Genomic DNA, 15,199 nt, shown 5'->3' with positions numbered 1-15,199 from the left:
AGAAAGAGAGAGAGAGAGAGAGAGAGAGAGAGAGAGAGAGAGAGAGAGGGAGAGAGAGAGTAAAAATGATTGGGAAAATATTATTTTGTACAGAGGTAGTGCGCAGAAATTGACAGTGGAAAATCTCTATTAAGAGTAACTTAATATACCTTTGGATTTTCCGGCGCGATTTCCCAATGGATCTAGTGCCTTCCAGGCTCGCCGCTCCGGGAATTGACTAGCAGATGGACATCTAGAATGATCCCTGGTCTTACTCGTTCTGTTGTCGACGCTACATGAAGAGCGCTGGGGGCATGGAGGAAATTTTCTCTGGACTTGTGTCTCACTAGGGGTGGGGATGGAGAGTGTTCCTGACATCCTAACACTAACTGAGATCTTATAAATTAATGCAAAGAGTGCGTATTTATGTTGGGTGAAGACAAAGTGCACCTGGCAATGATATCTTAGGGAGTAAATACTAGCTCAGTTTGTTCAGATATTCAGCTGAGTCATTTTGAAAACGGACAGAAGACTGTATGTATTAACGTTATCCAAAGTGGAGACGCATTTCTCTTTGCTTCATGTCTTGTTTTATCAGTGAACGACACCTCTCTTCAGAAACGTGTTGATATTTAAACCTTTATACTAATGGCTGAGGCGCTGTTCAGGCTAGGATTTGGGGAGAGTCGATGGTAAGGGTGATTTGATTTATCATCCAAATGCATGTCAGTTAGAGCTTGCGTGAAGAAAAAGGAATTGTGAGTAGTACTGCACATTCTTGTGTTTACTCATTCTCACTTTTGTTCATGCGCCTGTAACTTCTCTTAATGCAATAGTTAGTTCTCTTCTTTCATCTCTTTTGATGATTTTGCAAATATTTTTTATGCACTGCAGAGCAGTAGACTTGTTTGAGATTACAAATTTTCGTTACTGTTTAACATAAGACTCACATGATCTGAATTTGATGCAGATCGACAATTCTTTCTTGCTCTGCCATTTCCTCATAGAAGTGTCATTAATCAAATGGCGAGCTTTCTTCTACGTACAAAACTAAAGTAAAACGCCGTACTTAAGTTCTTTAAACTCACGGCACCGATGAAGCTGTATGTTCGGAAATAACTACTTTTCTCATATCAGGCAAAACGTGATATGCTGTCTACCATATATTCGATATTTTCACCTTGTGTAGTAGTATACGTAGTCTCCGATTGTTCGATACGACCTGAGCTGTAAAACGTTTCCACTTGTTTTTCCACAATCTCTTGTTTGTTGTTGTTGTTGTTGCGGTCTTCAGTACGAAGACTGGTTTGCTGCAGCTTTCCAGGCTAGTCTGTCCTGAGAAAATCTTTTCACCCCCGAATAACTACTTCATCGAAACTTCCTGTCAGACTAAAACTGTGTGTCGGACGGAGACTCGGACTCGGGACCTTTGCCTTTCGCGGACAAGTGCTCTAGCAACTGAGCTACCCAGGCACGACTCACGCCCCCTCCTCACAGCTTTACTTCCGCCAGTACCTCGTTTCCTACTTCCCAAACTTCAAAGCTGTGAGGACGGGTCGTAGTCGTGCATGGGTAGCTTAGTTGGTAGAGCACTTGCCGGCGAAAGCAAAGGTCCCGAGTTCCAGTCTCGGTCAGGACCACAGTTTTAATCTGCCAGGAAGTTTCATATCAGTGCACACTCCGCTGCAGAGTGAAAATCTCATTCTGGGAACTGCTGCATCCTTTATCCGTTTGAAGCTCCTTACTGTCTTCGTCCCTAGGTCTTCCTCTGGTGTTTTATACCTTTCACACTTTCCTCCATTACCAAACTGAAAATTTTTTGATGTTTCACGATATGCACTATCAAGGATTTCCTCTTTCGCCAGTTCATTTTAGCAACTTCTGATTAGTTATCTGATCTACCCGTCTAACCTTCAGTATCCTTCTGTAGCAATTTATTTCAAAAGGTTCTGCTCTCATCTTGTCTGAACTGCATTTATTTTTTCAGTTCTCTAACGGAGTTAGATGTGGGACTCTCATATCAAGTCAATCGTATTTTGAATTAGGGTATTATCAGAAATACTGGAAAAATACAGATTACCGTATAAATAGTAGGAGAGGTGCAAATAAGAAAAGGAAAAAAATATGGGCATTAGTCTATAACATTTTCGGTAACAGATGATTAATAGCAGTTTAAGATGAACACAGGTACAGCGTTAAGTAATTGATGTTATTTATGCAAAGAGTTTCGGATTTCGCGTGTTCTTGAAAGTGAAAAAAGTGGAGGCAATTACACATAGTGGACGGCCTCCAACATAAACAGTTTCGTGTAGAGGAGGAAGCGATCTTCAGTGATTTGTGTACGCTACTGATGTAATGATACATGTAGGGACAGATGTGAGCGGTTGTGATAAGTGAGGAGACAGGGGGACATGAACAGTAAACGAAAATTCCATTTTAGGTCTGCGGATAACCAGAGTGATAACCAGGTACTCTATGACGAAGGGGAATATTTTCATGCCAAGAAACTCACGTACCACATTTTTTCTGGAGATGAACACCATGAACTACGAACGTTAGCATTATTATTCCAAATGAGCTTAAATGAATCGCAGCGTGATCCATATGAAGATAATTAAGCTCTCTCCCTGTAATTATGTTACTGTTTTCGGAATGGTAAACGACATCCGCATACGCGCCTTTGTGCAAATTTTTTTGTGAACTCTCTTATTGTCTTCTGCAAGGACGAAAATACGACTTTATTGCATGTATTGACGAAACAGAATGGCTAAATATGTCACGTTACAACCTGTCAATGAAGATTTTACCATACCGAAAGCTAGAAACTTCACTGTTTGTAATCCCCGACAGAATCAAGCGACGTTATTTGCACGTCTCTCGAAATCAAACAGCTGTGCACTGGCTATAAACTCAACCCTGCTCTTCATTTTATTTTCTGTTTTAGCCTATATCATTTTCATCCTTTGTTTGATATACGATTGTTACAGTGTCATCTAAGCGAAGTTAAGACACGCTACTCGGCAGAAATGCGAAACATGTTACCCCGCAGCAAGGATCCATCGTCTTACCACTCTGCTAACTTGTTTCATCACGCGTGAAACTTCGCCGCGCTATATTGTCCCAGGAACCGACAGCTGCCGATTTTTTGCACGTGCCTCTTACATCCATTAGGGAAGGGCAACGGAAAGATCTTCTACGAGGTCTGTCTTCCTCTTGTGTTAACGATGGTAGTGTCATTGTTTTTATGTGTGGAGTTTCTGATATATTTTCTTCTGTAAAACTGCAACGTAGAATTTCTTTCAGCAATTGGAAGTTGTGTTTTTTGTTGACATGACGTGTTTTTCTACGACTAGCTGCCCTTTCGACTTAAGACTACTCAACCGTTTGGCGTGTTCAGTATTTTATGCTCTTGTGTGACACACGAATAATCTATTTTTGTATTAGCGAAACGCGCAGTGTATAGGTCGTATCCGTTACCCTAAATTTATTCGTATTCTGACTGAAGTGAAAGAGGTCCGCGAATATCTAGCGTAAGTTATAAAACATGTTTCGGCTTTGGTTAGTTTTATAAAAAAAACAATAGTTTATCACAATGTATTTCGACAGCATGCTATCAGTTTTAGGTCCCGTATGTTCATAGTACAGCATTCACAGTGGTTCCCATTTCGCTGAAGCGCTTACTTGTTGTCTGGAATGCTCGTTACAACAGCAGTGTGCTAAGAGTGTAGTTTAAAGCAACGAAATCGCTTCACCATCATGTTATAGATGCAGAAGTTGGGAAAGTATTGAAAACGTAGGCGACTGAAGACGACAACGCCCTTTGAGACAGGTCGAACAAACTTTCATAATGAAAGTTACCGAAGAGAAAAAAAGTGTGTAAATTTTCCATATGTTTTGAAGTTTTGACTGTATTCTATTTTTCACATTCCGTAGCGACGTAAGGTTTGGTAACATCAGTATAATACATGGTGATTCAAAAGAATACCACAACTTTAGGAATTTAAAACTCTGCAACGACAAAAGTCAGAGCTAAGCACTATCTGTCGGCGAATTAAGGGAGCTATAAAGTTTCATTTAGTTGTACATTTGTTCGCTTGAGGCGCTGTTGACTAGGCGTCAACGTCAGTTGATGCTAAGATGGCGACCGCTCAACAGAAAGCTTTTTGTGTTATTGAGTACGGCAGAAGTGAATCGACGACAGTTGTTCAGCGTGCATTTCGAACGAAGTATGGTGTTAAACCTCCTGATAGGTGGTGTATTAAACGTTGTTATAAACAGTTTATAGAGAATGGGTGTTTGTGCAAAGGGAAAAGTTCTGGACGGCCGAGAACGAGTGATGAAAATGTAGCACGCATCCAGCAAGCATTTGTTCGCAGCCCAGGAAAATCGACTCGCAGAGCTAGCAGAGAGCTGAAAATTTCACAATCAACTGTATGGAGAGTCCTACGAAAAAGGTTGGTTATGGAACCTGAACGTCAACTACCCGAGGCGATGGATCGGTCGCCAGGCAGCCCGTGACAGAGCACTTCATCACTGGCCTCCAAGAAGCCCTGATCTTACCCCCTGCGATTTTTTCTTATGGGGTTTATTAAGGATATGGTGTTTCGGCCACCTCTCCCAGCCACCATTGATGATTTGAAACGAGAAATAACAGCAGCTATCCAAACTGTTACGCCTGATATGCTACAGAGAGTGTGGAACGAGTTGGAGTATCGGGTTGATATTGCTCGAGTGTCTGGAGGGGGCCATATTGAACATCTCAGAACTTGTTTTTGAGTGAAAAAAAAAACCTTTTTAAATACTCTTTGTAATGATGTATAAGAGAAGGTTATATTATGTTTCTTTCATTAAATACACATTTTTAAAGTTGTGGTATTCTTTTTGAATCACCCTGTATACTCAGGTAATATTTTACAAATTAGCACCCTGTTGTGTGTAATAATTATTTGGAGCAAAATGATATTTTATACACGTTCAAACTGCATTCGGAAGTCCTGTGTTTAAACACGAGATGTTCTATTTTGTTCCTCGTGATTTTCTTGAGCAGTTGTATATTACTATTGACTCATTTATGCCAAAAAAAGGAAGTAAACCTCTCCATTACTAAAATAATCGTTCGTGTCTCCGATTAGCTAAGACATTTTACATACCACAGGCACAGAACGTTACCATGGCCGCCTAGTTGTGTGAGCACCAGGAAGCAATAGCGCGGTGTACTGATAATTAAAACAGATTGTCAAGAACGTGAAGTTCACCGTATGTCTGAGCAGTTTTGTGAAACGTTTCCACTATCGTAGAAGGTGAAACGGAAAAACTTACCTGAACAATTTTTGTGTAAAGTCTTTCTTTACACGAAACTATACCTTTGTAAAGAACATCTAAACTAGAAACGGAGCGTTCAGGTTATATTAGAAGGAAAAAGATAATAATGCTTGTAATATTGGAATAAAAAAAAGAGTAACACATGTATGAAAGTAAGCGTAAGTTATTATGTCTTACATGAAGCTAAGAACAGTGTAGACAACAGTTCTCCAGTAAATACTGTACTTCTAGGTTTCTAAAACATTTTAAATATGAACAAACAGTTTTTCTAGGAATACAATAGTATGTTATTTGAAATTGGCCCGCATCGTTAGACAGATTACGGAATTTCTTCAGTGTATATTTGGTTTCATGATTCCTAATAAATGACCAGCAGTTCAATTGGGACTGTTTATGCGTGTTACCCTTGGTCACTGCGGTAGATACGATGGGGCGCTGTAAAATAGCGTTAGCTTGCCATTCTAGAACGGTTTTCAAACACTGGAATAACCTGATGTAAGAATGGTTCTTATCAACGATTTTAGACTGTATGCCAGCAAGGACGTAAAGTGCAGATCTACCAGGCGAACTTTCTCACAGAATCCAAATTTTGCTTACAATCTATCTCGGTCTATAGCAACCTCTTCGCAGGGCGTATTACGTATAAACTCTTAAGAGGGAATGCCGAAATGCGGAGTTCAGAATTTCATCATGAAACTCTAGTCTTAGAAATAACTTCGATAAACTTTGCAAAACAATTCATAACAGAACAGAGAACAACTTACACAAAAATAAAGGCACGGAACCAATAATTTTGTGGGTTACGAGGATTTTTGTAGTTTAACTATTCCTCAAAAATGACAGGTGCTACAGCTTCGTCAGTTTAGCAGTTTTTTTAACTGAAGAACTTATGGGACAATGTTTTCATCTGTGTTCTCGTATGAGGAATAACCGTTTATAGTTTGGTGGTACATTTAAATTTATTGATACATGAAATTTATAGGTAAGTCTAAGGGCGCAGTAGAAAATTTTCTACATGTACTTGCAAGTGAATGTAACAGGAAATCTAGAAACAAGATCTGAAACGCTTTTTAAAATACCTCTAAAATTAAGCAGAGCTGCACTTTTGTTCCTCCTTCTTTTCTGTATCACATCTCTTCTCTTTATCTGGTTTCCTTGACTTGATCCTGAATAAAAATTCCTGATCACTGAAAATTTATGATGCAATAAGCATCTAACACTTTCAGGATGGGCGATGTGTTTGCACAAGAATCAAACTTAAGCCTATTAATAGCTTCTATTCTTTCCTTGATACCTTCACTGAACACCAGGCAAACATGAAAACAACAATTTTTATGTCGTTACAAGCAGCAAATAATTTTAGGGCATGTCTTTAGATCGACTAATAGTAACCTTCCATCGTTTACCTTGTTTTCGTTGAGTGCATATCGATTATAGGCCAGCTTTAGTCGCCATTTGTTAGTATATAGCTTTTCCATATGTGGCACTTGAACAAGAGGCACTCATTATACACTCAGTATTTTTCGATCCATCAACCGCCAGTACTCAATGGTTTGTTAATTGTAGTATGACTTCCAAATTTCTTCTCGATACATTGGTATGGTTTTCAGACGTACGTTCAGTTGGTTCTGAAACGTATGTATGTTAACAGATGGGGATATTCAGCCACCAAACAGTTGTTAAAATTCATGGTGAAACCTTCAGCTGTCCTTTATTTTGCACAACTCGCTACCAGTTTCGGTCAGTGACCATTATCAAGCTCAGCTGGCATGAATGGCAGGAAAGTTATACCATAATTTGAATAAAAGTAATTTGCCCTTTTGAGCCCACTATAGTTCGTAAAAAAATTCTCTCAATTTTTCGGTATTGTACACAGTTATTATTGCCAGCTAAACTTGATAACGGTCATTGACCGAAACCAGTAACGAATTGTGCAAAATAAAGGACAGCTGAAGGTTTCACCATTAATTTTTATGATTATGAAACGCATTTGTTTCGTTTCCTAGACGGAAATTATTTCCTACACTGAATTATTTTTCACTTTATAAAACCCATTAAAATTTCTTTAGTTCACTGAATGCTAACAAACAATCACTAATTGAAAACCGAATTAAGTAAGTCAACTGACATCAAAGGCAAATCACAAACAGCTCTGCTGCATACAAGGGAAACTCAACAAATTCCCGACCCTAGCTATTTGACAAGAGCATTCAGAAAATATGCCTAAGTCATGGACAGCACGTCGCTTGCTGGATTCGGGGAGACCCGTCAGCCTCAGATCAAATCCGCTCGGCGTATTAACGACGGGGGACGGTGTGTTGGCCAGGCTGGATGCGGTTTTTAGGCGGTTTCTCACATCTGACTATGTGAATACCGGGTTGATACCACGTCCCTCACAGTTATATGATTTGCAAACATCTCAAAAATATTCGAACACTTTCAAATGGAACAGCACTTAACGCGGACAGACGACAGATGGGGTACACAGATTCTGTCCTAGAGTGGGAAAGGGGGGGGGGGTGGAGGCAAGGATTGGCCACTAACAATGCCAAATCCAGAATAATATGCCGACTCCGTAAGACAGGGATAAGGCAAAAAAAAAAAAAACACTAAGTTTACAAAATACCGTTACACAAACAACAGAAATAATCTACTGTATACCGTATTTTCGATCCAAAGCAAAATTACTGCCTCGTTCCGCGTCGAAGACAACAGTGAAATACTGGGTAGCGAAGAAAATCTAAATACAAAATTTAAGATCACAATAGCTCATGTCAGTTTTAATACCGGACGGTACTACAAACACCGCTGTCAAACCATCTACCTCCCTTCTCTCTGTGAGTGTGACGTGGGAGGAGATGGTTGTTCACGAAGGTTCCAAGAGACAACGCGGTAACTACAATGGCTGGTAGCAGCCCATATACTTTACTCACGTATGAGAAAAACGTGCTGAAGCCTAATCACCTCTGAATATATTCTTAGCTGTATCAGTTCTCGAAGGGAGGACCAATTAAAGTGTTTAGTTCAGTACTCTGATTCAGCAACTTGGGACCGTAAGTTAAACAATTTACTTTACATCACATACTAGAAATCCTGACTGGTGAGGCAAGAGTGCGAGGTCATTTTTGTACGTCTTTCTCGAATAACTCGAATCATAACCTACAATGGAATTGTATCGTTAATTTTTTTTGAATAGTGCTAATAGTTTATGGGCAGCGAGGGAGAGAACATGAACATCTTGCACGTGGTTTTTGAAGGTCAGATTTAACGTTGCGGGTGGCATAAAATGACGTTGGTAGAGGCAGCTGAATCACTTTTCCACCTGAGGTCTGAACGTGTATTAAAGTATCACGCAAAAATTTGAAATAAATCGGTCAAAAACTTTTGCTAACAAAATTTTGTCTTTATATGGGAATCTCGAAATGACAGATTAACTTCACGTTACTCTAATGAAAACCTGGACAAAGAGAAAATATATAGCTTATGCCCTTACGAATATTTATTAAATATTACTTAAAAAATTGAACTAAGTCAGCCAAGTACTTTTCGAAGTTTGGTAACACGTTAAAAAGAGCTGTGTCTTTATATGCCAGTGTAAATTACACTGTTAAATGTTAATAATCATTTATGTAACTGGTAAATGTTAGTCATCACATGATTTTCCTACCAGTTATGGCGTATGTACGAAATTGTAATGGCCGTTTGGCTCATACTGACGACCATTTTCAATAAAGAAACGAAAAGCGATGAAAACAATTGAGGCATATGACAACGAGATCGCCAGACTGGGGCGCGTCCACAGATTTGTCAGAAAAATATTCGATCACGTAACTTTAAGAATATGTTCCATGGACGGCAAATTAATTTATGAACTTACATCTTAAAAATAACATCATTTGCCTTATTTAACATCAACAGAGGATACATTATCTGCCGACGATATTGCAGTTGTAAGATACGTACCTAATAATGGCTTCAATGTAAGAGGTAAAAAGAAAAATGAATTAAGGATGTGTTTAGACGTAGAAATTATTAGTGTTTCATGTGTGTAAGTAGGCGTACTTGATTCTTAGAACCCTAAAAATGATATATTTACATCATTTTTAAATAAGTAAATGTAATTGTCCGTAATGAATGGTCCAATGAAACGAAAAAGTGATTAATCTGCAGTTTACGAAGAATATTAACTTACGTGCGAAAAAGGGAGCGCGCATTTCTACACACATCAAAACAGTTTTGCATCACCTCGGTTCTGGGAGTTCCGGAACCTGTACAGAAAATTGGAATGGAGATCAACATAAATATCATTTCCACCCTTTTTATTGCTCATGAAAGTCAAACATTGCATGTTGTACCACCATACAGCTAGAACTTCAGAGGTGGTGGTCCAGATTGCTGTACACACCGATATTTCTGATACCCACTAGGAAGTCCTCTTGCATTGATGCATGCCTGTGTTCGTCGTGATATACTATCCACAAGTTCATCAAGGCACTGTTGGTCCAGATTGTCCCACTCCTCAACAGCGATTCGGCGTAGATCCCTCAGAGTGCTCTCTAGGTCACTTCGTCCACAAGCAGCCCTTTTCAATCTGTCACAGGCATGTTCGATAGGGTTAATGTCTGGAGAACATACTGGCCACTCTAGTCGAGCGATGTCCTCATCCTGAATGAATTCATTCACAAGATGTGCACGATGGGGGCGCGAATTGTAGTCCATGAAGACGAATGCCTCTCCAATACGCTGCCGATATGGTTGCACTATCGATCGGGGGTGGCATTCACGTGTCGTACATCCGTTACGGCGCCTCCCATAACCACCAGCGGCGTATGTCGGCCCGACATAATGCCACTCCAAAACATCAGGGAGCCTCCACCTTGCTGCACCCGTTGGACAGTGTGTCTAAGGCGTTCAGCCTGACCAGGTTGCCTCCAAACACGTCACCAACGATTGTCTGGTTGAAGGCATATGCGACACTCATCGGAGAAGAGAAGGTGATGTCACTCGTGAGCGGTCCATTCGGCACGTTGTTGGGCCCATCTACACCACACTGTGTGGTGTCGTGGTTGCAAAGATGGAGCTTGCCATGGACGTCGGGAGTGAAGTTGCGCATCATGCAGCTTGTTGCCCACCGTTTGAGTCGTAACGCGACGTCCTGTGGCTACACGAAAAGCATTATCCAACATAGTGAACATAGTGGCGTTACTGTCAGGGTTCCTTCGAGCCATAATCCGTAGGTAGCGGTCAGCCACTGTAGTAGTAGCCCTTGGGCGGCAGGAGCGAGGCATATCATCGACAGTTCGTCTCTCTGTGTATCATTCATAGCTTTGGTTCACTACAAACTATAAACACCTCTGAGATGTGCAGGGCATTTGTTTCCCGCCCTCTACTTCCCTCATTAAGTGCCCTTCCTAGAACAAAGTACCGGACGCGGTGGCCGTGCGGTTCTAGGCGTTTCAGTCCGGAACCGCGACACTGCTACGGTCGCAGGTTCGAATCCTGCCTCGGGCATGGATGTGTGTGATGTCCTTAGGTTAGTTAGATTTAAGTGGTTCTAAGTTCTAGGGGACTGATAACCTCAGATGTTAAGTCCCATTTTGAACCTATAACAAAGTAACAAGGCGGAAACGGTCGAACCTCGTTATTGACCGTCTAAGCATGGTTGAACTACAGACAACACGAGCCGTGTACCTCCTTCCTGTGGGAATGACTAGAACTGATCGGCTGTCGTACTCCCTCTGTCTAATAGGCGCTGCTCATGCATGGTTGTTTACATCTTTGGGCGGGTTTAGTGACATCTCTGAACAGTCAAAGGGACTGTGTCTGTGACAGTCAACGTCTGTCTTCAGGAGTTCTGAGAACTGGCATGATGCAAAACTTTTTTTGATGTGTGTATTTAGAAGCTTATCTGTCATATTGTCCTTTTTGGGCGCTAATGACCATAGAAGTTTTGCGCCCTAAAACCACAAACAAAAAAAAAATCATATTGTCCTTTTATTGTTCCTGTATTTGCGGAGTTACAAAAATCTTCAGAACCGAAATCAAAATTTAGAGAACTACTACCGTCGAGATAAGTTTCTCTCGAGAAGACAGGAATGATATAGAAGATATAAACGTTATGGAAAGATGTAGAACATTATATGTCGTTTATAATTCCAAACTCTTAAAAAATGGATGCCGTTCATAATTTCGATCATTTTCAGCACATAAGATGTGTCTAAGTTTAGATTACAAGAAATACACTATGTCTCGTTGATAAATGATGAACCAATTCAGGCAAAGGAAGAATAGTCCTTCTCGCGTTGTCCTGTCCAACGATTTTTGCCTTGCTTATTTATTGCAGCATAGGCCCTTCCTGTTTCCCCCTATTTTTTGAGCCACTGCAAAAGAATCAGCAAATCATCACAATTTCCAAACTCTTAAGTAACACTTAAACCATTTAGTCGTACTTAGGAATGATGACGAAAGCAAACAACTGCATTCATCACGTTGTAATTTACACATCACATGCAGTGTTTCAGAATAAACGTAGCCATATACGTTATCAGAGTTATAATATTGGTGGGCCTGCGCTTGTTCAACATACGTCATGGGATTATTAACGTCCCGTCGACAACGAGATTATTAGAGGCATAAGGCGTATCAGGGCATTTGTTTCCCGTCCTATGTTAATTAAGATTATTTGTTTCCTTGTTGCTTGCCTCTTTCGTTTGTGCCTGTGGCAGGCAAACTGTAAGATAGTCAAACAGCCTGCGTTTATCGTGCCCAGTTTCTTACGTCACAACGCACATTCCAAGTCAGGTATCGTTGCGTGACTACATTGGTACGTGTAGGAAGTGGTAGCCGGAGGACAGCACGGCTTACGTAGACACACGCGAAGTCGATTCTATTTTCGTTTCAGGCAGTCTCTCCTGAGTAAACGTCGTCTCGAAATGATGTCCCAACACCAATGGCATAAAGCTTGTGTAATTAGTTTGGAACAAAGGTAATCTGCCAATAAAATATATTTATATTGTGAATGAAAAATCGCATGTCGCAGCTTATAAATTAGCAATTTTTTAATAAAGGGACATCAGATATGGTTAGCTCGGACTTGAACATCATATATGGATATTATCTAATCAGTCTGGAAACTGATGAGATGCTGCGATATTTTCTGAAACAATAAGATATGACTTTCCGTAACCAGTAAATTATTTTATTTTATTCAGTTCCTAGTCTCGACAGCATCATCAGCATCTGGTCTAACGTAACTGAGTGCCAATGTCTACCTATGGTGAGCCATTGCTCTCATATACCATGGCTCGTAAGCTGTGACTTAACTATGTTCCTGCAGATGATGGTAATCCTATCAAAATTAGTTGTTGACTTAAACAGTCATATACTCGTAAGGGATAGAGGACATTGTACAAAAATAAAGCGCCGTAATGGTGTCTATTATATGTACAAACAAAACGGAATTATGGATGACAATGAAACAAGCAAATAATCCTAATAATCAAATGATTTCCCCAAGACAACGTATTCCGACTGCGTACAACTCCTTACAGCAGAGTCTCCAAGAATCGAAAGCAAATGTATGCACTACAAGACAAACACATTACAGCAGGTGCTCCACATGGCCGCCGTTCATGTGACGGCAGATTTTAGCATGTCTATTCACCGATGTCTGTGCCCGTTAAAAACTCCCAAGCATTTTTCAAATTTATTGACAACCACGCACAACGCGTTCTCGGAGACTATCACCCATATCAACAGCGATGGTATGCACCACAGGTTTTAAATACACACGAAAGAGAAACAAAGGGATCAAGTCGAGGGACCTGGGTCCTATGACATTGTCAACTTATTGTTGAAACGCTGTTTAGTAGCACTTAGGAATGATGAGTAAAGCAAACAACAGCAATTTATCACTTGCAGTGATTCTAAATAAACGTAGCCCTATATATTAACAGTGTTGTAACATTGGTGGGACTGCACTTGTTCAACATACGTCGTGAGACTAGACGTACGTGCCGTCGACAATGAGGTCATTAGAGGCAGAAGGCGTATCAGGGCATGTTTCCCGACCTATGTTTATCAAGATTATTTATTTGTTTCGTTGTCCTTTGCTTGCCGCTTTCGTTTGTGTCTATGATAGTCAAACAGTATGATAGTCAAACGGCCTGCATTTGTCGTGCCAGGTATCTTACGTTACAACGCAGATTCCAAGTCGGGTTTCGTTACGTGACTACACTGGTATGTGTAGGAAGTGGTAACCGGGGGCCAACTAGGCTTACGTAGACACACGTGAAGTTGATTCTATTTTCGTTTCAGGCAGTCTCTCCTGAGTAAACGTCGTCTCGAAATAACGCAGTAACGTAGGTTCGTCATTGCCTCAAAGGAGGGCAGATGTTTATTGCTGAAAGCGGTGCGCGTAGGTGTGCCTACCTTGCGGTTGCCCGCTAGGGGATGTCCGAGGCCCCGAGGGAAGTAGACGCTACCTCCCGGGCCACGGCGCCATCTTGGGGGCCTGTAACACAAACAAAACAAGTCATCACTGCAAATCTGGCTGTGGGGTGAGATTCAGTTTCCTTGTATAACAACTTCAGTATCAGAATTTGGCCCCTTAGTACGCGCTAAAATTCTGCTGGATAAAAAAGGTCAAAACTCATGTCACTCTAGAACACTGAGGAGACGGCAGCACATGTCAGAAGTGTTTATAGCTTCGTGTAGAATCTGCATCTCGCGGCACTGGCGCTGAAGAACAGTTAACCTTCCATTTATTGGCGTCGCATTGTATGATGCGAAATCGCGACATTCGGCATTGAGGGGGTAAAGGAAATGATACAAAGTTATCTTTGAGAGATGAAGAGTAAGATTGCAAGTATAAAATGTCACGGTCAGACATCGAGACGCTTTTATTTTGCCTCAACTTCTCTGCCAGTTCGATGCGGACCGCCACGATTATCTTCCTATTTAAATAGTCAGAAATTGAATTTAAGCAAGTACGAAAATTATGAAACACGGAAATGGAACGTTCTGCTGAAGTCAAGTTTATAGCAGGACGTGTAATCTGCACATGCTGCACATGCCCAATGCTGCAATTTCAACCTGTGTACAAGAACGAATCGGTAATATTATTCCCATTTAAACGACCAATAATGGAATTTTAACGTATTACGAACATTTGATACACAAAAACAATACATTGAGCAGTTGTAAGGGTAAAGGCAAAATGCACAGTGTACACGTATGTAACACGTTAAAAACTAATTTATCCACGCCAACAAACGTAAAAGGTGATGGTAACTTCCTGTCACGTCTTAAATGTAAAACGAGGCAAGTGGTTTGTAGTGTTATACAGTTGCTTAATTCAAAATAATTTCACTGACAGTTTCGTCAATGCCGGCAGTAAGACGTAGTGCGATATCTGGTTTCACAAACAACATACTTACGATGAGCTATTTTGGTACATTAGTTCCTTGTGCCTCCGTATTCAGAAGGACTTCCGCAAAGAGAAGATTCAAAAATTTAAGGAACGCGGGAAAAAATTCTCATTGTGAAATAAATTTCCCTTGTAAAACAGATTTAAAGCTTTGTGGTAAGATGAAGTTGTTTGAAATTGGTATGTTCTTCACTTTGTACTGTTTTATTATCGTCGTTCCTCAATCATAAAAGCCAACATGTGAAAACTAGAATCAGATAAATTAAAATAATGTTTGACATTACTTGGATACAAGTTTACTTGACTTAATTTTAGCAGAAATGTGTAAAGAAGCTAGAAGTACATAATTGTCAGTTATACACTACACTTAATTTTAGGATTTTTCTTCCACTGATGTCCTGTAGAAACATAATGAATGTTTTATTACAATATGATACCACTTGTCATTTCCTAAAGTCCTTCCTACAATTT

At 40.4% G+C, this 15,199-nt stretch overlaps 1 protein-coding gene across 3 annotated transcripts in view; it reads right to left on the bottom strand.

Annotated features, from left to right (window-relative positions):
• Positions 1-15,199, bottom strand: part of LOC124788252 (hornerin) — a 299,601-nt gene that overhangs the window by 232,007 nt on the left and 52,395 nt on the right. For all 3 annotated transcript variants that reach the window (XM_047255445.1, XM_047255447.1, XM_047255448.1), the window contains exon 2: positions 13,732-13,813. The gene's annotated coding sequence lies outside the window, so the exon portion shown is untranslated. The remainder of the gene's footprint in view (positions 1-13,731; positions 13,814-15,199) is intronic.

This window comes from Schistocerca piceifrons, chromosome 3, assembly GCF_021461385.2.
Source record: "Schistocerca piceifrons isolate TAMUIC-IGC-003096 chromosome 3, iqSchPice1.1, whole genome shotgun sequence".
In the NCBI taxonomy this organism is placed as follows: domain Eukaryota; kingdom Metazoa; phylum Arthropoda; class Insecta; order Orthoptera; family Acrididae; genus Schistocerca; species Schistocerca piceifrons.
This window is presented reverse-complemented; position numbering and strand designations above follow the sequence as displayed.